The sequence below is a fragment of the Helianthus annuus genome, chromosome 12, assembly GCF_002127325.2.
Source record: "Helianthus annuus cultivar XRQ/B chromosome 12, HanXRQr2.0-SUNRISE, whole genome shotgun sequence".
NCBI classification, from domain to species: Eukaryota; Viridiplantae; Streptophyta; class Magnoliopsida; order Asterales; family Asteraceae; genus Helianthus; species Helianthus annuus.
In genome coordinates this window covers 157212472-157237006 of record NC_035444.2, presented here as the reverse complement: position 1 = coordinate 157237006, position 24535 = coordinate 157212472, and the positions used below count along the sequence as shown (strand labels likewise).

At 37.2% G+C, this 24535-nt stretch overlaps 2 long non-coding RNA genes across 2 annotated transcripts; both read left to right on the top strand.

Moving 5' to 3' along the window:
* The first annotated feature begins 346 nt into the window (after positions 1-346).
* Positions 347-2296, top strand: LOC110897147. Its single transcript, XR_002568485.2, has 3 exons — positions 347-1104; positions 1725-1801; positions 2241-2296. It is a non-coding gene; the product is annotated as an uncharacterized LOC110897147 (long non-coding RNA).
* A 3695-nt stretch (positions 2297-5991) lies between these two features.
* Positions 5992-8017, top strand: LOC110897148. Its single transcript, XR_002568486.2, has 3 exons — positions 5992-6827; positions 7446-7522; positions 7962-8017. It is a non-coding gene; the product is annotated as an uncharacterized LOC110897148 (long non-coding RNA).
* The last annotated feature ends 16518 nt before the right edge of the window (positions 8018-24535 follow it).

The following is a 24535-nucleotide window of genomic DNA, read 5'->3' as shown; positions in this document are numbered from 1 at the left end:
GTTTACTTTCACATTTTATACATTTGATACATACCCGTTCCCTTGTAAACCCATGCGTGACTTACAATCAATACGTGATTCTAGATATTCTATACGTGCAAACACTTGATTATACGTTCACAACACACAACCTATACTATATTTTTATACAAGCTTAGTTCTTCATCTCATGTAAATTAAACACTAACACATAAATATACTTATTAAAATTAATAATCATATTTTAATAACTTACAAAAAAAAATAAAAAAAAACTTTCGGCCAGATTTCAAGATCCTCAGCCAACCATTGGATCAATTATTTGATTGTTTCTTTTATGTTTCACATGTTTAAATATCATGCACCCATTTAGTTATAGGTTGGGTAATTAGAAATTATATTACACTTCAAAATATAATAAACCAAAAGGGACAATGAAGGAAAGAATACAGCTGGTCTCGGCCAGCCATTTTGTGTGCCAAAACACATCTACAGCCACTTCTTTTCCCAGCCTTCATTGGTTGATTTTAAGACTCCATCTTTCCAACCAACTTATAATTAATACTCTCTTAACTTCAACTCAACAACTCCCCTAAGCCTCTTTACGTGACATTTATTAGGATCAGATTGTCTTTATATTTAACTTCTCAAGGCATCACCTTGAATCAAGTTGTCGCCTTAATCAGCCATATTTCCCATTTCTTCTTCGATTGAAATTTTCTTTCTTATTTCCATCCTTTCAAACAAGGTACACCAAACACTTACCATATATCATATTCGGAATTTCTTAAGTTACAAAAACACAAGGAATTGGAAATCGCTTATAGGTAAACCATAACCACTGTGATGATTCAGAGAACTCGACACAAACACACCACACAAAAAAAAAACTACCCTCTGCACCTCGTCGAAAAACGCAGACGTCGCCGGAGGACACAAGTACGTCGCCGGGACTCACCGGAGACCTACGTACATCAACGGAGTCACCTCCTCCCGTTTGTTTCACGCGGGTTCTCGCCGGAAACCAAACGAAGGACTACGGACATCGCGACAGGGAGCATTTCAACTCGTAACGTCACCGAAGCCGTACGGGGTTCACAACGGGAATCCTCTCATCATCATTCGGTATAACTTTTGGTTCCTTGTTGTTTTCGTTTAGTCACTACTTAATACACTTATGTTTCTAAACTCTATACCGTATGCATTCGACGGAACCTTTGAGTACATATACATATATTTTAGTCGCTAGTGTCTTTTGAATAAGGATGTTGACAAGCAGATTATGTGGTCCTATATTATAGTCATACAATAAACAAGATCACAAAAGCATTGATGTTATTCTTTTTTTTTTTTTTTTGTTTAAAAACAATGAACAAGATGGGTACAGATGACCATCTGGGTTTGTTTTTAATGAAGAAGATGGCATTCTATTAATTTTCTTATGAAATAAAAGTCAACATAAATCACATCTTCAAACTTGCCCAGTAGTTGTCGTTTGGACATCCACTTTCTATTTTTTTTTTTAAAAGAATCAATAATCTGTAAATTTATTTTTTAACTGTTTTTTTTACTCTGTACAATTTAACCTTTAAATTTTATAACAGTTATTTTTATTTTATCTTCTAACTTGTTAAATTCAATAACAATTTATTATGAGATAACCTATAATAATCAAATTGTAAGCCCTAAATATTAGGAACTATATCTAACTTGTAAATATCAATTGATCGTGTTATGATGCCTAGGATAATCACTCTCATCCGTTCGGTTTCCCTATCTTTTCCTCGCGCGTTATTTCAAGGAATCTCCATACGCAAACACTGTGAGTATACTCGTATTTTTCCCCTTTTTACTTTTACCACTTTTGGGGTGCAACATGTTTACCTATTGAAACTTACACATGAACTTTTGTCTAAACACATGAACATTCCTATAACATGCTTGTATATGTGATGGCTTGATACTTTAAATTTGGGTGATTCTTATGTGTTGAACTTATCATTAACTTCGTACGAGCCAAACCGTGACATATGTAGCGCTATAGGATTAACGACCCGCCTCTACTGAAACTTTGGTTATGTCATGAGCAAGTTGCGTTTTCTTGGTTTGATATGTTAGACACATGCCATATTTAATGTTTATCTTGAATCGCATGCTTGCTATGAGGGATTGTTCACACTTTTATCTTATGCTATGTATGTACCAAACTTGTATACTCGCCTTTGCTTTTGCATTGAATAGTATTTTTAAACATGTTACAGGTTGATGATGATGAAATGAAAGAGGTAGCACGATGCCTAGATACACACTTTAGACGTTAGATTTAAATATGTTGTATCGAATTTTGGTTATGTTGGTTTGTTATTTTGATTAAACTTGTTGTTATTTGGGATCTTGTATTGATGACTACTTGAAGTTTGGAAATGAAATTTGGATTATTAAATTATTGTCACAAATAGCGTTATGATGTTTCGAGCAATCTTCACACTTCGTCTCATCCCGATGTTTCCGCCATTGGTTGGGGTGTGACAGATTGGTATCAGAGCCATAACTATAGGGAATTAGGAAAAGTAAGAATGCTTTAACCTAGTCTATAGTTTTAGAGCTTTATTTGTACGTTTTACTTGAAACTACTTGCATGCTACTTTATCTGCCTTATTTATTCTTTTTGATCTTTTAAACCTATGTGTCATTTACGTGTTAATACTTGACATGCCATCCTTATGTGTTAATATTTGTTTCGTTGTGTGTCAATGCTTGTCTATTATGTTCGATACTTGTTGTATTATGTGTTGATACTTGTTTTATTGTTCTAATCCTTATGTGTTACCCTCGACATACCTTCTTATGTGTTTATGCTTGTTCGTTTGTCCTTTTAACATACGCTCTCCCTAAGGCATTTTACTCAATTTTTCTTAAACTCGAAAACACTCGTATTATACAAAAGAGACGAGTTTACCAAAATAGGCGTGAAACCCACAATTTGGTAAACAACTCTCATCCCGCTTGAATTCATTTTTGTTGCACGAAATTACACCATTAAGTTAGGAGTGAAATCCACATCTTAATGTAAATTTCAAATTTCAAATTTCAAATTCCATTTCTAGTGGACCCTTGTCAACATGTCGAAACTAAATTTCGACCCGACAAGTACCAACCACACTTAGGATACGAAACCGTCAAGTTAGGGGTGAAACCCGCACCTTGGCGACTGGTTCCACTCCTTGATATTTTTTTTTATCCCGCCAAAGTCTCGAAATTTCAATTGATATGAGACATGTAGTAACCGGAAGGGTAAATACCGTTAACCGACTTGTCGGCGAGAGTATTTTACCTATTAGGCCAAAGCATGCTCCTCAAATTCAAAAGACTTTTTCGACCACTTTGGTTAGTCAAAGTTCCGTTTTGGAACACTCCAAACTTTGGTTAAACATGCGTTTCTATTATTCATTTTATACGATACGATCTTTCAAATTTGAATTTACTTTCGATATTCTTTTTTTTTTTTACACACACAACATATTGAATCTCTTCCATACATTTATACATATGCATGATTTCATATAATTTAAATTCATAATCCTTGTAACGACAAGTGGAGACATATCATCGAGATAGGAGTGATTTCCTTACCTTGACGATTAACTCCACTCCCATTTTCTTAAAAATGACCTCACCAACGAGTTAGGGGTGATTCCCTTACCTAGGTGATCGTTTCCAAAACGTCTCTTCAAAATATCTTATTATGCAAACTCGATCATATTTTATACCTAAATTGTTTATCATTAACCAAATCCCTACTCATGCGATTTTCAAAATTTATTATTTTATCAAACTTATTCTTTATTCCATTATACGTTTCACATAGATCATATACACGAGATACTTAATCACGTCTTAAACGTTTTACTACACGAATTTCCAAACCTTACGAAATGCTACCTATCTATTTAATCGGTCTAGTGAATCTCTTGCCCATGAACTTCGCATCCGATTTATTAACTAAAACACGTTCATATTATATCATCATATTAGAGACTTCCACTCTTAATCGAAATCAAACTAACCTTTCTCAAATTACTAATAAGATGTTATATGATCGTTTTACCAAATACTCTTTTCAACATCAACAAATCATTTGTTAAAGCTTTTAACAATCACTAAGTCCTTTTGCTAAATTCTTTTCTAAGGATGCTCGTTTTCACAAGAACCTCCTAAATTCATGATTTCTTGTTTGATGAAACGAACTTACCTTTTTATCAAAAACCTTTTTCCTACACCAATTTACAAAACACGTGGGCAAGAAGACTTCATGGGAACCGACCATCCTTGAATTACATAAAATCTTTTAAACAAAAGTAGCATTCCATTCATTACCAAATATAGTATGCATAACCAATGAGTACTTTGTATCCTCTTACATATGCAAGCTAGATTCTACCTTTCAAACCAAGCTCAATCTAATTTTGACTCGATAAACTCAACGTTTCGTTTGAACAACTATACATGCATATCATCATACACGTTTTAGTCGTTGCATCGCGAAAATTTCAGTTATATCATTCGTATTTACATGCTCAACCTTTTGAACACTTTTACATGCTTAACTTGTTTTACGTTTCAATTAATACTATATACAAAATCATTAGTATTCATACTTTCACTCACGCTCATATTCATAACAATACATTTTGTGCTCATACTTATAATCGTATTCATACTTATACTCATGTGTTTTATGCTTATACTTATATTTATACGTTTCATGCTTATACGTATACTCATACTACTCGTACGTTTTATGTTGATACCCATACTTACGTGCATATTCATATTAAACTTATACTTATGCTCGGGCTTTCATTCATACACATGATTCACACATTCGTACCTATACACGAGCGTAATCCGAGGGATTCGCTTGCGTGGGTCCTTTACATACTTAAGCATGGACTTGTTTATATACTATATTCTTATACGAACACATTCTTATTGTTAAATTATGTATACCCTGATTCATACTCAACTAGTACAAGCTATGCGGATCATACGATGATCAAAATAATCGCGGGTGCACACGGGATTATAGTGATTGGCTTATGAGAACCATAGAGTGTACTATTGTGTATGGTAAAACACGGAACGTAACATGACATGAATAACGAAACGGACGTAACATGGCCAAAACATGGTGGATACGCCGCTGGTACTTCCTATATATAAGTGTTTCCACCATGTTACCAAACTTTCGTAAAACGTGCCATGAGAAATTCAGTGTTTTGCAGACCTACCTAGACCTAATACGTAAACTTTAACAACTCACAAACGCATTATATCCGATTATCCCCAACGAGATTTCATTTTTAGCACGCTATTTTCGCCTATCTGATACTTATGCTATTCCTACACTCGTAATGGTTATTAAATCAATCGTTCACCCTTATACCTCAATTCTTCTCCGCTGTCTCAAACTTCAAAGCCTCAACTTTAAACAATCCTCTTCGACTTGCCAAAACCCTTTCGGTTTTTCCTCTTGAATAAATTTCGGGACGAAATTTCCTAAAGGAGGGGAGACTGTGACGCCTCACTTTTTCGTAACTTTCTTTAATTAGAAAGCTTGTAACGTATTTCTATTTTCGAAAACTGGTAATCTCGTGTTATCGTATTTCGTTTCGTATCATCGTAATCTGAGATTTCGATTGTAATAAAATTAATTATTTCATACTATACTCCGTTTACTTTCACATTTTATACATTTGATACATACCCGTTCCCTTGTAAACCCATGCGTGACTTACAATCAATACGTGATTCTAGATATTCTATACGTGCAAACACTTGATTATACGTTCACAACACACAACCTATACTATATTTTTATACAAACTTAGTTCTTCATCTCATGTAAATTAAACACTAACACATAAATATACTTATTAAAATTAATAATCATATTTTAATAACTTACAAAAAAAAATAAAAAAAAATAAAAAAAAAACTTTCGGCCAGATTTCAAGATCCTCAGCCAACCATTGGATCAATTATTTGATTGTTTCTTTTATGCTTCACATGTTTAAATATCATGCACCCATTTAGTTATAGGTTGGGTAATTAGAAATTATATTACACTTCAAAATATAATAAACCAAAAGGGACAATGAAGGAAAGAATACAGCTGGTCTCGGCCAGCCATTTTGTGTGCCAAAACACATCTACAGCCACTTCTTTTCCCAGCCTTCATTGGTTGATTTTAAGACTCCATCTTTCCAACCAACTTATAATTAATACTCTCTTAACTTCAACTCAACAACTCCCCTAAGCCTCTTTACGTGACATTTATTAGGATCAGATTGTCTTTATATTTAACTTCTCAAGGCATCACCTTGAATCAAGTTGTCGCCTTAATCAGCCATATTTCCCATTTCTTCTTCGATTGAAATTTTCTTTCTTATTTCCATCCTTTCAAACAAGGTACACCAAACACTTACCATATATCATATTCGGAATTTCTTAAGTTACAAAAACACAAGGAATTGGAAATCGCTTATAGGTAAACCATAACCACTGTGATGATTCAGAGAACTCGACACAAACACACCACACAAAAAAAAAACTACCCTCTGCACCTCGCCGAAAAACGCAGACGTCGCCGGAGGACACAAGTACGTCGCCGGGACTCACCGGAGACCTACGTACATCAACGGAGTCACCTCCTCCCGTTTGTTTCACGCGGGTTCTCGCCGGAAACCAAACGAAGGACTACGGACATCGCGACAGGGAGCATTTCAACTCGTAACGTCACCGAAGCCGTACGGGGTTCACAACGGGAATCCTCTCATCATCATTCGGTATAACTTTTGGTTCCTTGTTGTTTTCGTTTAGTCACTACTTAATACACTTATGTTTCTAAACTCTATACCGTATGCATTCGACGGAACCTTTGAGTACATATACATATATTTTAGTCGCTAGTGTCTTTTGAATAAGGATGTTGACAAGCAGATTATGTGGTCCTATATTATAGTCATACAATAAACAAGATCACAAAAGCATTGATGTTATTCTTTTTTTTTTTTTGTTTAAAAACAATGAACAAGATGGGTACAGATGACCATCTGGGTTTGTTTTTAATGAAGAAGATGGCATTCTATTAATTTTCTTATGAAATAAAAGTCAACATAAATCACATCTTCAAACTTGCCCAGTAGTTGTCGTTTGGACATCCACTTTCTATTTTTTTTTTTTTAAAGAATCAATAATCTGTAAATTTATTTTTTAACTGTTTTTTTTACTCTGTACAATTTAACCTTTAAATTTTATAACAGTTATTTTTATTTTATCTTCTAACTTGTTAAATTCAATAACAATTTATTATGAGATAACCTATAATAATCAAATTGTAAGCCCTAAATATTAGGAACTATATCTAACTTGTAAATATCAATTGATCGTGTTATGATGCCTAGGATAATCACTCTCATCCGTTCGGTTTCCCTATCTTTTCCTCGCGCGTTATTTCAAGGAATCTCCATACGCAAACACTGTGAGTATACTCGTATTTTTCCCCTTTTTACTTTTACCACTTTTGGGGTGCAACATGTTTACCTATTGAAACTTACACATGAACTTTTGTCTAAACACATGAACATTCCTATAACATGCTTGTATATGTGATGGCTTGATACTTTAAATTTGGGTGATTCTTATGTGTTGAACTTATCATTAACTTCGTACGAGCCAAACCGTGACATATGTAGCGCTATAGGATTAACGACCCGCCTCTACTGAAACTTTGGTTATGTCATGAGCAAGTTGCGTTTTCTTGGTTTGATATGTTAGACACATGCCATATTTAATGTTTATCTTGAATCGCATGCTTGCTATGAGAGATTGTTCACACTTTTATCTTATGCTATGTATGTACCAAACTTGTATACTCGCCTTTGCTTTTGCATTGAATAGTATTTTTAAACATGTTACAGGTTGATGATGATGAAATGAAAGAGGTAGCACGATGCCTAGATACACACTTTAGACGTTAGATTTAAATATGTTGTATCGAATTTTGGTTATGTTGGTTTGTTATTTTGATTAAACTTGTTGTTATTTGGGATCTTGTATTGATGACTACTTGAAGTTTGGAAATGAAATTTGGATTATTAAATTATTGTCACAAATAGCGTTATGATGTTTCGAGCAATCTTCACACTTCGTCTCATCCCGATGTTTCCGCCATTGGTTGGGGTGTGACACGTATTTCCGCTGCGACTTTTGGTTAAAACGTGTTAGAGCGTTACAGGTTAAAAGATATAACATGTTGATTTATACAAGAACACATGAATCTTGAAACATAAAGTTTACATAAAGATGAAACATGATGTAATATTGTTAGTATGATGTTGTTTTGTATATGTTGATGATTGCTTGTTGATTTCTTGATAATATGATGTTGATCATCATATTGAACTTGTTAGATTATGATTAAAAACATGATCTAACAAGATAAGAGGTGATTATGTGTTTACATGAAATAATCATCTTCTAGACTAAACATGAACTTGAAAGTAAAAGTGATTTCTTGAAATATAAGTAAACAAAGTGAGTTGATGATCATATGGATCCGATATTTACAAATGATTTTTTCCAAAAAAACCAAGTTCAAGAGATGATTTTTGGAAAGATCATGGTTTTTATTTAACTTACACTATTTTTAGTAATAAAATAAGTGTAGAAATATCTATGGAACAAGAAGATGTCATAAATAAACATTTTTGTAAATTATGTTTACAAGTTGTAAACACCAAATCTTTTCAAGAATTAGATTTTAAAAGAAGTAAACACACTTTGGAGGGTAACTAAACCCACTAAGCACTTTACCAAGTTACTACGTGTTTTTGTGAAAGATCAAGTTCATGTTGTGTTGTAAAATATATAGTCTTTGCACTTGGTAAGTGTAATATTGTTTAGTGATTTGTTGTTGATTGTTTGGATGATTCTTGAAAAGAAAATGATATGCTAAATAGCATGGACACCTCCATTTACAAAGGAAACTATGGCAAAATTTTCTAAAAATTCCAACACTTATAAAATATTTTGCTAACAAGTATTTACAAGTGTATTTTAAACTATGTTTTTCAAATATAAACTTTGCCATAATTTTTGTAACAAAAATACAAGTATCGGAGGTTGGTTTTGGTAAATAAAATGGGTAAATATATATTTAGAATATATATTTGATACTAAGTCACTTGTGTGAATACTTGTATGATTTGTGGAATAGTTATATTATTTAGGGTAAAATAATATAACTTACAAATTACCATGACATTTACAACTCCAAAATAATAACAAAATCACACAGAATAAATATTTAAGTTACACACTTGGTATTGTGAAACCGAACGTTAAAACGTAACTTATGAAATATTCCGGAAAATACTTTTACAAATACATTTTTGGTAAATATTATTTTGGAAACGAAAGAAGTGAAATATGATTTTTGAACATATTACCAAGTATATCATATTTACGATAAAAAGAAAATATATTATTTTTGGGAGATAAAAATATATATTTTCCTAGTATATTTAGAAGATATATAATTTTTAGGAAAAATATATATTTTCTTGGGAATATATTATTTTGACAAATAAGTTATATATATTTTCTAAGTGGGACTTAAAGATATATTATTTTGAATACGAATATACATGTATAAATACCCCCATCCTTGGGAAGGAAATACGGATTTAAAATACTCGTGAAGTATTAATACAAAATATTGATTTAACAATTATTCCAAAACTAAATATAATTCAAAGTTAAAATAATTATTATTTTAAGAAATAATTATAACTTGGAATAATATAAGAAACGCAACTCAAAACGTTAAACTCTAAGCCAAGGCACGGCCCGTTCGTCTAATAGACATTAGTACCCTGTAGGTAGTCGTGATTAGCTGCGGAGATTTGAGTTGACGATACAGAAGACGCACTACTGTGAGTTCATGTCCCCCTTTTCTTTTAACTGTTTTCAGTTTTATACTTCGGGGGTGAAATACATGTTACGATTATTACAAACGTTTTATACATGGTATGATTAGCTTAAGGAGGGTTTACTACTAGATCATGTGAAGGGTGGGTACGACACTTAAGGCCATTAATCCTCGTCATAGGACCGAGGGACATGAGTGATAGATCTATTTGGGTGTAGCGAGCCCACACTCATGGGGATCAGGGTGGCCCATAGTGGTGACTATATCTTCCAGCCGGAGGCCCGGTAACAAATTTGCTAGGTTTGAGTCTTCCTGCACCATTTCACACATACCATTGGCTTTGCAACCAATTGGTGATCTCTTTTTCCTTAATTGCTACATACCAGGGACTTTCATACATACATACATACTTTAAAGGTTTATACACACAGACATACACATGAACTCGCTCAACTTTTTGTTGATTTTTCAAACTACATGTATTTCAGGGAACTAGTGGATCTGGAAGGGTATGCATGTGTCGTCAAGCTGCATTTGAATAATAGATGTTATCCAGGGTTGTTGAGTTTAGAGGGTGTATTCCTTTCCTGGACGGGATACATAATTCTAAACTCAGGTTTTATTTAAGTACTTTTGTTGAGTCTTGTGAACTCGTTTAAACACGTCATGGTTTGTAACTTAATTTGGTGTTGATGTTTTCAGACAATGTTGTTGTGGTATTTTCTAAACTCTTTTAATGGATAAACATCTCGTGTTTTTATAATATAGCATTGTTGTGATTGATTGCTATGGTATTAAGAAGTCACACCAAATAAACCACGCTTCCGCAAAAGTCAGGGCGTGACAGCTTGGTATCAGAGCTTCGATCATAGCGAACTAGGATTCTTTCTTGAGTCTATACTATGATCATTAGGGCTCTCACGAAAATGTTTTTACATTGCATACACAAAACATCCAGATCCAGGGAACAAACATTTTTGCAAACAAAAGGCACAAATACACATTTTCAAAACTTATATTTATAGTTCAGTCTTAGAGGCTGGGGATGGTTCAGTCTTAGAGACTGAGGGAGGTTCAGTCTTAGAGACTGAGGGAGGTCAGTCTTAGAGACTGGGGAAATTTAATCTTAGAGACTGGGAAAGTTTGGTCTTAGAGACCAGGGAGTTAGTCTTAGAGACTAGGAAGTTTGGTCTTAGAGACCCGGGAGTTAGTCTTAGAGACTGGGAAGGTTTGGTCTTAGAGACCAGGGAGTTAGTCTGAGAGACTAGGGAGTTCAGTCTAAGAGACTGGGTGGGATAGTCTGGGGAAGACTAGGATAAATACATGCTTACATTGTTATTTGCTTACATGCTTATCTGATAATCATTGATATATGTGCATATGTGTGATTGTTTTGTCACAGACACCATGTCATCATCCTCCGAGAGTGGAGTGTCAGACACCATAGACCCGATAGCTATAGTATCAGATGACGAGATCCTTCCAGAGGGCGAGGTTTACACTTCAGATACTATAAGTAGTGACGACGATGACTTCCATCCCTTCGCCTTACCGGATTTCGGAGACGATTTACCTTTAGGTGATGGTTTTCTTGCCAGGGATCTACCTCTTGCTCAGATCCCTGCACCTATTCCTTTGGCTGCTTTTCCTGTTGAGGATCTACCTCTCGACGATATGTCGGACGATGACGTCGATCTCTTCATCGAGGGTCCCCCTGAGGATGACCAGGATGGCGGGGCTCCGATTGATGATGACGTTGTTATTCCTGTTGATGAGGTTCCAGTTGTTGATGCCATTGTTTTTCCACCTGTCGAGGTTCCTGTTGTGGAGGCTTTATCTGACCCGTCTGGTCCCGACTCGTTTGAGTCTGTATCATCCGCTACTCTACACGCACAGGGCATGCAGCACTACTCCACCGACACTGATTCCGACATGGCGATGTCTGCTGCACCCATTTTTCCCCATGACTTTGACCCGGATCATGAGGTTGAGTTTGTACCTGTTGAACCACCTGGTGAGGCACCTGTTTTTCCGGTCGATCAGCTCCTCGATATACCCGCTGATCATGAGCTTGCTCCCGCCGACCCAGAGCCTGAGATAGCACCAGAGCCCGTTCTTGCTCACGACCTTCCACCTGTGCATGACCCTATCTATGCTGATGTTACAGTTGTTGCACCTCTGCCTGACCCTATGACTGTGTTTGTTGACCGTGCACCTTTTGCTACACACGTTGACCCTAGATATGCTCACACCCGTAATGGGTGGATTGAGGATGACGACGACTATGCTCCTTTTGTTCGACCAGTTACTCCCCCTTTTGCACCTGTTCAGGTACCCGTTGATGTCCCATAGTTTCACCCTCACGTGTCAGACGTTCACCGCATGGATTTACCCGTCACTTTTCTTCAGGATATTCCTCCTCCCCATCCAGGGGAAGGACCTTCTAGTCAGCAGCACACTCACATTTGTGTCAGGAGCCGATCAGTTTATGCCGCAATTTCCACACACGGCTTCTACTTATGCACCCACGGGCGAGCCATTTATGTGGTTTTCGCCCAACGTCATGCCTTTGTCAGATCCGTACCATCCCTTCCATGTTGGGTATTCGACGGATGATTTGCTTTTATCCCTGCAGCTTTAGCAGGATATGTTGAGTCGTAGAGTCGCTGAGCTCGAGAGGATCCCGCGTCCTCCACCTTTTGCTGATCCATCACAGTCTGCTTTTCCACCCGCTCCACTATTTCCTTATCCAGATTTCCACATCCAATTTCTGACGATGGAGCAGCAGATTGCTTGTTTGTTGCAGCTTGTTCATACGCTCGAGGAGGAGTTAGCGCGTATGCGCCATTTGCTTTTCATTCCTCCACCTCCTCCTCCTCCCCCATCAGCTTAGAGGTTTTTGGTTTGTTGCGGATATCATGCTTTTGATGAGAGCGCAACTATTGAGCCTGATTGCACAGCTTTTGAAGACCACGTTATGACTTTTGATATTTGACTTTTGGTTGTTGTAGATTATAGACGATTCAGACAAGGGCGATGTGACCCTTAGTCTCTTTTGGATGTATAATACAATTGTGAAACTTGTAAACTGTCCTTGTGGTCTTCTTATATGATAGCTCGATCGCAACGTTCTCGTTACATGCGTTGTTGGATTATTTGTTTTGTGTTATGACATGGGATGTTATGTGTTATTGTGTTGATGAATGTTATTACATGCGCATGTTACGTACTCATTATACTTATTATGACCTGACCAACACGATCTTCTTATAGAAGATGCCTCCCCGAAGGGAAAACTGTTTGCCCACTACTGAGGCCGAATTATAAGCAAGGATCTCCCAAGCAATAGCAGATTACGAGGCCTCACGCGCCGAAACTAGCGGGGGTACCTCGAGGAGCAACCCACCACATGGTAATGTTTAAGTCGTTTGAGACACATTACATTACATTTGGACATTCCATGTGCAATTGCTAATACTTCCTATGAATGACGTTGCTTGTACAGGCTGTACCTTCAAGCAAATTTTAGACTGTAAACCGCTAAACTTTGACGGCACCGGGGGTGCGGTGGCTTATGTTCGATGGACGGAGAAGACAAATTCCGTGTTAAGGATGAGCAAATGCGCACCAGAACAGCAAGTCACCTACATTTTCGGATTATTCACTAATGGAGCACTTTCATGGTGGAATCTCCAGGTCCAAACTCTATGAGAGGCAGCAGCATACACTTTGACTTGGACCGAGCTGAAAGAGATCATGCGTAAAAGGTATTGCTCCAGGGCCGAGATTCAGAAGTTGGAAACTGAATTTTGGAACCTTAAGATGGACGGCCCAAAGATCGCCGAATATGTTCAGAGATTTCATGATCTGTCTCACGTGGTACCATACATGGTCTGTCCGAAATTCAAACGTGTGGAGCGTTTCATCTGGGGGTTGGCACCTCAGATTATGAGTATGGTCACATCGTCAAAGCCTGCAACAATTACTGAGGCTATCGACCTGAGCGTGTCACTGACTAAAGAAGTCATCAGACTAAACAAGTTTTCGAATTTCGACCAGAAAAAAGAAAGAAACTGATGTTGAATCCTCAGGAGAAAACAAAAGGAAGTTCTCCAATTTTAAAAAGGGTACCAGCAGCATCAACAAGAAAAAGAATGTGAACCCACCAGAGGAAGTTAAAACTGGTGTTGAAGTCAAGGGAAGAGGATATATGGGCGCTCTGCCCAAGTGTGATGTATGCCAGTATCATCATTCCGGCCAGTGCAGATTAAGGAAATGTGAGTCTTGTGGGAAGACTGGCCACTCAAAAGAAACATGCTGGGTTGGTACTGGTGTTGGTCGTGGTAATCAAATGGGTTATGGAAGTGGGAATGGAAACCGCCAACAGGGAGGAAATGGCGTGAATGGAAATCGTGGAAATGCTGGGAATCAAGCTGGTAACCGGAGAGCGAACATCAACCGAGGTGGTAATGGGAATGGTTGAGGACCAGGGTGTTTCAATTGTGGAGACATGGGGCACTTTAAGCGGGAATGCCCGAAACTCAATCAGGCACAAGGAAGAGTTTTCAATATCGGTGCGAGGGAAGCACGCCAAGATCCAAATGTAGTTACTGGTACGTTCCCTATTAATCAACGCTTTGCATCTGTGCTATTTGACCCTGGTGCCGACTATAGTTTTGTATCGCTAGAATTTAAAAGTATGCTTGGGTTAACTGCTAGTAAGTTAGACATTCCGTACTCAATTGAACTGGCTAATGGAAAGCTAGTTGAAACGAATGAAGTTATCAGGGGTTGCGTAATAGAATTGGGAGAACACGAGTTTACATTGGATCTACTACCAGTCGAATTAGGAAGCTTCGACGTGGTAGTAGGGATGGATTGGTTGTCCAGCAACCGGGCCGAAATTGTATGTCACGAGAAGACCATTCGCATCCCAATGGCGGATGGAGAAACGATTGTGGTTCACGAAGAGAAGCGCGATACGCCCTTAAGGATCATTAGCTGTTTGAAAGCTCGAAAGTGTTTACAGAAGGGATGTGTTGCCTTCGTGGCACACATCGTTGATAAAGAAGCCGTTGAGCCGAAACTAGAAGACATTCCAGTCGTGAAGGAATATCCTGAAGTCTTTCCAGAAGACTTGCCAGTATTGCCGCCGCAAAGACAAGTCGAGTTTCATATTGACTTAGTTCCAGGCGTCGTGCCTGTAGCTAAGGCACCCTATCGACTTGCGCCTTCGGAAATGCAGGAGCTGTCAACACAACTTCAAGAGTTGTTAGACAAGGGATTTATCAGACCAAGCTTCTCGCCTTGGGGAGCTCCAGTTTTGTTCGTTAAGAAGAAAGATGGTAGTTTTCGCATGTGTATCGACTACCGGGAGCTGAACAAGTTAACAATCAAGAATAGATACCCTTTGCCAAGGATTGACGACCTGTTCGATCAATTACAAGGTTCAAGTTTTTACTCAAAGATCGATCTACGATCGGGATATCACCAGTTGAGGATTCAAGAGGAGAGCATTCCAAAAACTGCTTTCAAAACTCGATATGGACATTACGAGTTCCTGGTTATGCCGTTTGGTTTGACAAACGCGCTAGCTGTATTCATGGATTTGATGAACAGAGTTTGTAAGCCATACCTCGATAAGTTTATGATTGTGTTTATTGATGACATTTTGATTTACTCAAAGGCGAAAGAAGAACATGAGTAACACTTAAGGGCTATTTTAGAGCTGCTTAAGAAGGAGAAGTTGTACGCAAAGTTCTCGAAGTGCGAGTTCTGGTTACGGGAAGTCCAGTTTCTTGGTCATGTAGTTAACGGAAATGGAATTCATGTGGATCCCGCAAAGATCGAGGTGATTAAGAACTGGGAGACTCCAAAGACGCTAACCGAGATTCGACAGTTCCTAGGTTTGGCAGGATGTTATCGCAGATTCATTGAGGATTTCTCGAAAATCGCTCAACCTTTGACTTCCCTCACGCAAAAGGACAAGAAGTACGAATGGGGAGACAAGCAAGAAGAAGCTTTCCAGTTGTTGAAAAACAAGCTTTGTGACGCACCGATCTTATCTCTACCCGAAGGCACTGACGACATCGTGGTATATTGCGACGCTTCGCGTCAAGGTTTAGACTGCGTGCTGATGCAGCGACAGAAGGTTATAGCATATGCTTCTCGCCAGTTGAAGGTCCACGAGAAAAATTACACCACGCATGATTTGGAATTGGGCGTGGTGGTATTTGCATTGAAAATCTGGCGACATTACTTATATGGCACGCGATGCACAATCTATACTGATCACAAGAGTCTGCAGCACATTTTTGATCAAAAAGAGCTTAACATGAGACAAAGACGCTGGGTTGAACTATTGAATGATTATGATTGTGAGATTAAGTATCACCCAGGGAAGGAAAATGTGGTCGCCGATGCCCTGAGTCGGAAAGAAAGGATCAAGCCCATAAGGGTTAGGGCTTTGGAGATGATCATACAAACGCACCTCTCATTTCGCATTTGTGCCGCGCAGAGAGAAGCTCTTAAAGAAAGGAATCTTGAGAATGAGTATCTCTGTGGGATGGAGAAGCAGTTGGTACCAAACGGGAAAGGAACGTTGTGCTTCATGAAACGAATTTGGATTCCCTTGTTTGGTGGTTTGAGAAATGTTATTTTTGATGAGGCTCACAAGTTACGGTACTCGATCCATCCAGGATCGGACAAAATGTACCAAGATCTAAAGGATTTCTATTGGTGGCCAAGAATGAAAGGCGATGTTGCGGTATATGTTGGCAAATGTTTAACTTGCGCCAAGGTAAAGGTTGAATACCAGAAGCCTTCAGGTCTTCTACAACAACCTGAAATACCCCCGTGGAAATGGGAACAGATTTCGATGGATTTTATAACGAAATTGCCAAGGACGCCCAAGGGCCATGATACGATTTGGGTAATAGTGGACCGTTTAACGAAATCTGTACACTTTTTACCAATCAAGGAGAAAGACAACACGAGTAAGCTTGCTGAGATATACCTGAGAGAGATTGTCGCACGACATGGAGTGCCTCTCTCAATTATCTCTGATAGAGATGGAAGATTCGTGTCAAGGATTTGGCAATCCTTTCAAGAAGCTTTTGGTTCTCAGTTGAATCTGAGTACCGCATTTCATCCGCAGACAGACGGACAGAGCGAACGAACGACTCAAACATTAGAAGACATGTTGCGAGCTTGCGTAATGGATTTAGGTGGAAGTTGGTACACTCACCTACCATTGGTTGAATTCTCATACAATAACAGTTACCATGCAAGCATTCAGGCCGCACCGTTCGAAGCTCTCTATGGACGCAAGTGTCGATCGCCATTATGCTGGACTGACGCGGGTGATAGACAGCTTGTTGGTCCGGAATTAGTTCAAGAAACAACATACAAGATTTTCCAGATCCGAGAGCGCATTAAAGCGGCTCGTGATCGTTAAAAGAATTATGTGGACCGAAGAAGGAAACCTCTGGAGTTTGAGGTGGGTGATATGGTTTTGTTGAAGGTTTCACCCTGTAAGGGTGTGGCACGCTTTGGGAAGCGTGGGAAGTTGAACCCCAGACACATTGGTCCATTTAAAATCCTGAAAAGGATTGGTCTTGTAGCATACAAGTTGGATTTACCTGCTGAACTGAATGGCATTCATGATACATTTCATGTATCCAATCTGAAAAAGAGTCTAACTCAAGAGACAGTGGTCATTCCTGCCGACGAAGTTCATATTGACGACACACTCCACTTCACTAAAGAACCCGTAGAGGTTACTGATTGGAAGGTTAACAAAACACGCTGGAGTAGTGTCAAACTCGTCAAAGTTCGATGGAATGCACGACATGGCCCAGAATTCACGTGGGAACGTGAGGATCGCATGAAAGAAAAGTACCCACATTTATTCCCCAAGACCCCTGCATCTAGTAGCAGAACTAAAATTTCGGGACGAAATTTTCTTAACATGGGGAGAATGTGACAACCCTCATAATTACAGGTATCCGTACAATAAATTAATATTAATTTGTGCTTAATGACTGTGCTTAATTACAACTGATGACGTAAACTGCTTTCTGATTTCTGTATCATACATACATGTGCATCACATTTCATACTGTCACACCATTCATTACATACAAACTTTAGTGACATACTTGATGCACAAAGCACAGTTAGCACAGTTAGCGGATAACTCAGAAATATACTGACAGTGTCAGTACATAGACAGACAATGTTTTGAGGCCCAGTATGAGCCAGAGACAAGGTACTACACTAGTATGGAGTGTAGGGAGGTAAGGACCATAAAATTGCGTCACTAGGTGATAGTTTAAGTGCCGGAAAGTGCCTAAAACCCACTCAACGTGCAGAATTCTGCATTAAACATCAAAATTCAGCATTTTAACATGCTAGTAATGTGCAAAAATATGGCAAAATGGTCTTTTGTATGCTTTCCTAAGTGTCGGGAATTAAAAGTGTCACAAAAAGTTACATAAAGGACACTATACGGTATAACTTAGCACTTTAACGGATCGGTATCTAACCGAACAACCGAACATTACCCGAAACACTAAAATATTGCAAGAAGCACTGTTTTTATTTTTCTAAGCTAGTTATGGTTCCTGAACACTCTAAATTACTATACAAAGCATCCTACACACTAAACACTAGACATAACATCTAACCTTCCACTAATTACCATCATTTACCAACAACTTACATCTTAACCCCTCCCCCATGTCAATTTATGGCTCACCCAAGGTCCCCACCTCAAGATTTTTATAAATCTTCCTAAATCCCATGAGTGATCTTGCTTAGATATGTTAGGATCTTGTTTGTACTTGGTGAGGCACAAAACCCTTTGGGTAATACACTAAATGAGATTATAAGTACATCAAGATCATCTTCATCTTCACAACTCACCTTCTCTTCTCCTCTCATCCCCAAGCTACGGCCGAACAACCCCCATATACCACCATATTTTCGGTTTTCATTCATACAATTCCAAGTGCATTACAAGGTGCTAGAAGGTGAATTAGGAGGCTCGATGCTCACGGAACATGAAGGACCTCTCTTGTGTGCTTTTATCCACCACATTTTCAACCTTGTTCTTCCCTAGCTTTAAGCTAGTTGTAAGATTCTTGAACACTCTTGTTTACTTCATATTTATGGTGGTTAAAAGATATAACATGTTGATTTATACAAGAACACATGAATCTTGAAACATAAAGTTTACATAAAGATGAAACATGATGTAATATTGTTAGTATGATGTTGTTTTGTATATGTTGATGATTGCTTGTTGATTTCTTGATAATATGATGTTGATTATCATATTGAACTTGTTAGATTATGATTAGAAACATGATCTAACAAGATAAGAGGTGATATGTGTTTACATGAAATAATCATCTTCTAGACTAAACATGAACTTGAAAGTAAAAGTGATTTCTTGAAATATAAGTAAACAAAGTGAGTTGATGATCATATGGATCCGATATTTACAAATGATTTTTTTCAAAAAAAACCAAGTTCAAGAGATGATTTTTGGAAAGATCATGGTTTTTATTTAACTTACACTATTTTTAGTAATAAAATAAGTGTAGAAATATCTATGGAACAAGAAGATGTCATAAATAAACATTTTTGTAAATTATGTTTACAAGTTGTAAACACCAAATCTTTTCAAGAATTAGATTTTAAAAGAAGTAAACACACTTTGGAGGGTAACTAAACCCACTAAGCATTTTACCAAGTTACTACGTGTTTTTGTGAAAGATCAAGTTCATGTTGTGTTGTAAAATATATAGTCTTTACACTTGGTAAGTGTAATATTGTTTAGTGATTTGTTGTTGATTGTTTGGATGATTCTTGAAAAGAAAATGATATGCTAAATAGCATGGACACCTCTATTTACAAAGGAAACTATGGCAAAATTTTCTAAAAATTCCAACACTTATAAAATATTTTGCTAACAAGTATTTACAAGTGTATCTTAAACTATGTTTTTCAAATATAAACTTTGCCATAATTTTTGTAACAAAAATACAAGTATCGGAGGTTGGTTTTGGTAAATAAAATGGGTAAATATATATTTAGAATATATATTTGATACTAAGTCACTTGTGTGAATACTTGTATGATTTGTGGAATAGTTATATTATTTTAGGGTAAAATAATATAACTTACAAATTACCATGACATTTACAACTCCAAAATAATAACAAAATCACACGGAATAAATATTTAAGTTACACACTTGGTATTGTGAAACCGAACGCTAAAACGTAACTTATTAAATATTCCGGAAAATACTTTTACAAATATATTTTTGGTAAATATTATTTTGGAAACGAAAGAAGTGAAATATGATTTTTGAACATATTACCAAGTATATCATATTTACGACAAAAAGAAAATATATTATTTTTGGGAGATAAAAATATATATTTTCCTAGTATATTTAGAAGATATATAATTTTTGGGAAAAATATATATTTTCTTGGGAATACATTATTTTGACAAATAAGTTATATATATTTTCTAAGTGGGACTTAAAAATATATTATTTCGAATACGAATATACATGTATAAATACCCCCACCCTTGGGAAGGAAATACGAAGTTAAAATACTCGTGAAGTATTAATACAAAATATTGATTTAACAATTATTCCAAAAATAAATATAAATTAAAGTTAAAATAACTATTATTTTAAGAAATAATTATAACTTGGAATAATATAACAAACGCAACTCAAAACGTTAAACTCTAAGCCAAGGCACGGCCCGTTCGTCTAATAGACATTAGTACCCTGTAGGTAGTCGTGATTAGCTGCGGAGATTTGAGTTGACGATACAGAAGACGCACTACTGTGAGTTCATGTCCCCCTTTTCTTTTAACTATTTTCAGTTTTATACTTCGGGGGTGAAATACATGTTACGATTATTACAAACGTTTTATACATGGTATGATTAGCTTAAGGAGGGTTTACTACTAGATCATGTGAAGGGTGGGTACGACACTTAAGGCCATTAATCCTCGTCATAGGACCGAAGGACATGAGTGATAGATCTATTTGGGTGTAGCGAGCCCACACTCATGGGGATCAGGGTGGCCCATAGTGGTGACTATGTCTTCCAGCCGGAGGCCCGGTAACAAATTTGCTAGGTTTGAGTCTTGCTGCACCATTTCTCACATACCATTGGCTTTGCAACCCATTGGTGATCTGTTTTTCCTTAATTACTACATACCAGGGACTTTCATACATACAAACATACTTTAAAGGTTTATACACACAGACATACACATGAACTCGCTCCTCTTTTTGTTGATTTTTCAAACTACATGTATTTCAGGGAACTAGTGGATCTGGAAGGGTATGCATGTGTCGTCAAGCTGCGTTTGAATAAAAGATGTTATCCAGGGTGGTTGAGTTTAGAGGGTGTATTCCTTTCCTGGACGGGATACATAATTCTAAACTCAGGTTTTATTTAAGTACTTTTGTTGAGTCTTGTGAACTCGTTTAAACACGTCATGGTTTGTAACTTAATTTGGTATTGATGTTTTCAGACAATGTTGTTGTGGTATTTTCTAAACTCTTTTAATGGATAAACATCTCGTGTTTTTATCATATAGCATTGTTGTGATTGATTGCTTTCGTATTAAGAAGTCACACCAAATAAACCACGCTTCCGCAAAAATCAGGGTGTGACAAATGCCAACATTATTCAAAACTTTATACATTTCATAATTTCTTTTACGAGACAAGACTCATTTGTGGCATGTGATGGAGTGTAAGTAGAGTGCTTCTGTGCAAAATTTCAGAATGATGTCACATTTCACAAGATAAGTAAGTTTATTAAGTAGTTTTTTAATATTTTTTTCTTTACCTATAATAGTTTACAATCGCCAAGAGTAAATTAAGTTATGAGTTTTGCTTTCATTTTTTTTCAAGTATCGGATCATTAATTAACTTGAATACCATTTTTCATAGTTTTTTTTTCTTTTTACTATTTTCATGTGTAAAATTATTCTAAATATCTATCAAATTAATAAGAAAATTTGTCATTAAGATAATATTTTATTTTTTTTGTAATTATATATACAAGAACTGTTAGGTTGGTCTACATGATCACATAAATTTTGTTTAAAAATTAGTTGGATCAGATATAATATGTTTTTACTAGGTGGTATAAATTCAATTACTTTACATTTGGATGCCGTCGCAATGCACAATATTTTTTCTAACTTAAAAAACACTATTTTATTACGTGCTTATTTTTAAGTACGTTTCGGTTTAAATCGAAGTTAGTTAAAGTTATGTGTGTTTTCAGGTATTCTACGTTTTAACTTAAATTTTGTTTGAAAACGAGTCGGGTCAGGTATTTAACGATACAAGTTCGAGTTACTTTAAGTTTCGACGCCGCCGCAACGCGCGGTGGGTCAAAATACTAGTATAATCTTAAAGATAAAGGTCGGTGATATTTTAGTTGTCCAGGATAAACCCTTCAAGTTTCCTCAATTTCCTGACACCATGTTTACATCTCATGTGCCATCATCGCTGGTTCTCCTTCCCGCTCTCTCTCTCTCTATCCGTATTCTTGCTCTCTGTTGGCGACTGCTTCACATAAGCAGCGGCCTGTGATTTCTGACAACAGGGAGGAAGTCGGACTGAGGTAGTTTCGTCGTTTTCCTGGCATCCCCGATCGAGCGATGATGAGGAATCAACGGTGACTTGGGAGAAGAATCCAATCAGAGCGATGATGAGGTGTTGCATGGGTAGATCGAGCAACCCGAGGGTTTAGTAAAATGAGGAATCAACGGTGACTTGGGAGCTAGGATTCAATGGATTCCGGCGATGGGTCAACCTTTCTATATCTTCTCTTATTCATAGGGGAACCGAGATAAATAGATATGGATTTTTTTTTTATTTTTGGTCAAGAAATTAGAAGTTATGTTGATTAAGGGTCTAGGGTTTTGAAGGTAGGTTGGTGACGGTGAAGCACTGGGTTTCACGGCGGCCAAGGTGTAACACCCCGTGTTTTCAAAAGTCAAAGTCAAAGTCAAGAGTTGACTGTTATTGGAATTAAAGATCAATAAAGATTAATTCTATTTTAGTTTCATTTTGATTTTCATATTATTTGGAGTAAGTGTTGTATAATCAAACTAATCGGCCGATAATCGAACTGTGAATCAACGACCGACTGTGAATGATAGGAAGTAACAATGCAATAAAGCTAGTTAATCAATAATCAAGCTAATCAAATCAATCATCGAACTCAAGTGTGGATAATTTTAATGCTTTTATACGTGTGTGTGTGCCTTACGTGTTACTTGTGCATGTTACTTTATGTTAAAGTGTGTGGTGAATCAATCAAAATCAATCGAGAATCGAAGGATAATCAAACTCAATCGAAACCGACTTTGAAAATAGGTTGTAAGGATGCTTGTATGTTAGATATAGTAGTTGGGACTGAAAGTAATTTGAATAGAAACTCTATCCTACTCTACTCCTCAACTATCGAACTCGAAATATCAAAAAAAAATCGTCGCGAAACACTCAAAACCAGGCAAGCCGATCGAACAGGGCAACCTGATCGAACAGGCTAGCCGATCGAACAGGCTGTTCGATCGGGCAGCCGCTCGATCAGGGATGCTGTTCGATCAGCCAACCCTTTCCACTTTTGGAAGCCTATAAATAGGGCTGTCCTTGTCAAGCTTTCCACTTTTGGAAAAGCTCTGACCGACCAGCTTTCTATTCTCGCCATTTCTCAGATTTCTCTCAAACCTGTAAGTATTTCACTCCAATCTTTGTACAATCTTGTTCATTAATCGATTCTCCATCTTTCTATCTTTCAAAATCTGAATTCCAACCATGAAATCACCAAGATCTAGGTGTTCTTGGGTGATGTCATCATGGTGTTCTTCAAGAACACTAAGTTGGCATCATTCCACCATGAATAACTTAGATCTAACCGATTTCCACATAAACAACTTAAAATCTTCCAAAGATCTTAACATTTCACGGTGGAAAAGGATTGAAAGACGGGTTTTCATCTATCTTTCAACTCTTTTACACTCAAAACGGTGAAAACGAGACTTGAACCGATTTATAAATCAATCTAAACAAACACATGGTTCAAGATTCGGGTTCTACCGAGAGATATACCGATTTCGGGTTAAACGTTAAACTTAGCTTCCAAACCGTCTCTGACCGAGTTTGGGTGATTCCTGCTCGAGTCAGTGGGCTAAGTGGGGACTTCAGTTTTGTGGTTCAACTCGTAGTCAAACTATCTCCAAATCACACCAAGTAACGGGAATAACCAAGTGTTAAGAGATAGGCTAACCAGGTCAGAATGCTGGCCGAACGGTTAGGCTGTCCGATCGGACAGCTCAACCAATCGAGCAACACCAGCCGATCGACCGGGCTAACCGATCGACTAGCACTTAGACCCACCAACACACAAAAGTGTAGTATTGACGAGGTTCTGTTCGATCGATCGAGCCACTCGATTGTAAACATTACTCATCGAATCATGGGATACTACACTTCAACGC